Source organism: Oncorhynchus keta, chromosome 12 (genome assembly GCF_023373465.1).
Source record: "Oncorhynchus keta strain PuntledgeMale-10-30-2019 chromosome 12, Oket_V2, whole genome shotgun sequence".
NCBI lineage: Eukaryota > Metazoa > Chordata > Actinopteri > Salmoniformes > Salmonidae > Oncorhynchus > Oncorhynchus keta.
In genome coordinates this window covers 9,437,969-9,440,930 of record NC_068432.1, presented here as the reverse complement: position 1 = coordinate 9,440,930, position 2,962 = coordinate 9,437,969, and positions in this window count along the sequence as shown.

The following is a 2,962-nucleotide window of genomic DNA, read 5'->3' as shown; positions in this document are numbered from 1 at the left end:
GCTAGTTTTAGTGGAGTCTCTTGGGCGTGGGTAATGGAGGTCATTCTTGCAGGGACATGTGGTGTGGGACAGCTATTGTCTTTACACTTTACCCATCAGAGGGGGGTATGTGGTGTAGATGTCTCCCAACTCTGAATATAGATCCGTCTCTTTACACTTCACAAGTACTGTATCTCTCCTGGACCTAGTTTGGATCATCAAAGTAGTATAGTGTAAAGAGGCCATTTGTCACCTGTCTGTTTCATAGCTCTAAGGGTAATTAACTCAGTCCCAATGAGAAATTAGGAGGCCTGGGCCAAATCAAACATGGAAACACTAGTTTCCAAGAATGTGTTATGATGCTTGTAGACCCTGCACACTTGACTCGCCTTTAATTGCCAGGCTTGTAATGCTTGTCACCTTGAAATCCAGACTGAATTCAGCACTGTTGCTCATTTGCATGATTCAGTCTGTATTTTGAGGCTACCTGTCTTCAAATGCTATCAGGTTAACTTTTTGGATAGGCTTAAAACAAAAATTACATTTATATTGCTGGATTCAAACTTTTAACCATTGGAATCAGAGGCAGATGTTCATCCACCATCCCGTCCACAACACCCTAGCACAACCGAACCCCACTCTAAGGTAACAGCACTCACTGTTGCCCCTAGTGGCCGTTTTCCACATCTTCTCCCAACAACCTCAAACATTTAGAACAGAGGGTTAAATACACAACATGTAATTGATGGAATTGGAACCAGGTGTGATGGAAGACAAGACAAAATCAATGGAAAATTAAAAGTGGATCGGCGATGGCTAGAAGGTCGGTGACGTCGACCGCCGAACGCCGCCCAAACAAGGAGAGGGACAGACTTCGGCGGAAGTCGTGACACCCATATTGCTAGAATGCAATGACTATATTGCTGGATTCAAACTTTCAACCTTTGGAATCAGAAGCAGATAGATGTTCATCCACCATTCCGTCCACAACACCCTAGCACAACTGAACCCCACTTTAACGTAACAGCACTCACTGTTGCCCCTAGTGGCCGTTTTCCACATCTTCTCCCAACAACCTCAAACATGGATGGATATCGAATACTGACTTGTATCACGGGCGACCTGGCTGAGCCTATAGTCACTACAATGTCCAAGGCTAGCCTACATTTCACTCAATTCTATTATCCTCACAGTTACAGTCATAGAGACTGTTGCATGTAGTATTGAGGAGAGTGTAACTGTAGTGCCTTATATCACTTGCTTGGTCTACAGCCAGGCTATATAATTGGAGGAAATCAACTAATCTCATAAGAGGCTAAAGCTGCTTGAGAACCAAGGGGAAGGGATTTAGACTAGTTAGGGGACTAATTGATTGTGCTAGGCTTCCTTGACATTTTATTGCAGTGAAAAAGTGAACATGCACTCCATTTTAAATGTGCCAGGCCTTTTTGGACTGACTTTGAGGCAGATCAGAAAGGTAATAGCAACACATATGGAGGCTGAAGATGGCAGACATTCGTTGTTGATATTGCAGAGCTGGATTACAGGTTATGATGCTTGTGGAGAGAAAAGGATAAAGGTACCGTATGTAGGCTATGCAGTGGTGGAAAAAGTACTCAATTGTCACACTTGATAAAAAGTAAAGATGCCTTAATAGAAAATGATTCAAGTAAAAGTCACCCAGTAAAAAAAATAAAAAAAAATACTTGAGTAAAAGTCTAAAGTATTTGGTTTTAAATATACTTGCGTATCAAAAGTAAATGTAATTGCTAAAATATACTTAATGCATCAAAAGTAAAAGTATAAAACAGATGGCACCCTTTTCTTGCTTTTTATTTACAGATAGCCAGGGGTAAAATTCAACACTCCAACATCATTACAAATTAAGCATGTGTGTTTAGTGAGTCCGCCAGATCAGAGGCAGTAGGGATGACCACTGATGTTCTATTGATAAGTGTGTGTATTAGGCCATTTTCCTGTCCTGCTAAGCATTCAAAATGTAACAAGTACTTTTGGGTTTCAGGGAAAATGTAAGGAGTAAAAAGTACATGCTTTTCTTTACAAATGCAGTGAAGTAAAAGTAAAAGTAGTAAAAAAAAAAAAATAGTAAAGTACAGATACCCCCAAAATCTACATAAGTAGTACTTTAAAGTATTTTTACTTAAGTACTTTACACCACTGAGGCTATGCTTGTATGCTAGCATTTTGGCTATGGTCTTGATTGTTACTAGCCTATTACTATGGCTGGTAGGGCCATGTATGTATTAAATTGTTTTGCTGGGCTGAGGGGCTCTGGCGCCTCAGACTCCGGCAGCAGCGCCGGACAGGCGGGAGACTCCGGCAGCAGCGCCGGACAGGCGGGAGACTCCGGCAGCAGCGCCGGACAGGCGGGAGACTCCGGCAGCAGCGCCGGACAGGCGGGAGACTCCGGCAGCAGCGCCGGACAGGCGGGAGCCCCTGTAAGGATAAGCTGGAGAGACAGCCTGGTGCGGGGGGCTGCCACCGGAGGGCTGGTGCGTGGAGGTGGTGACGGATAGACCGGACCGTGCAGGCGCACTGGAGCTCTTGAGCACCAAGCCTGCCCAACCTTACCCGGTTGAATGGACCCGGTCACCCTGCCAGTGCGGCGAGGTGGAATAGCCCGCACTGGGCTATGCAAGCGAACCGGGGACACGTGCGCAAGGCTGGTGCCATGTAAGCCGGCCCAAGGAGACCAGATGCGTAGAGCCGGCTTCATGGCACTTGGCTCGATGCCCACTCTAGCCCGGCCGATATGCGGAGCTGGAATGTACCGCACCGGGCTATGCACCCGCACTGGGGACACCGTGAGCTTCACAGCATAACACGGTGCCTGCCCGGTCTCTCCAGCCCCCGGTAAGCACAGGAAGTTGGCGCAGGTCTCCTACCTGGCTTCGCCACACATCCTGTGTGCCTCCACGCCGCCGTGCTGCCTCCTCATACCAGCGCCTCTCCGCCTTCTTTG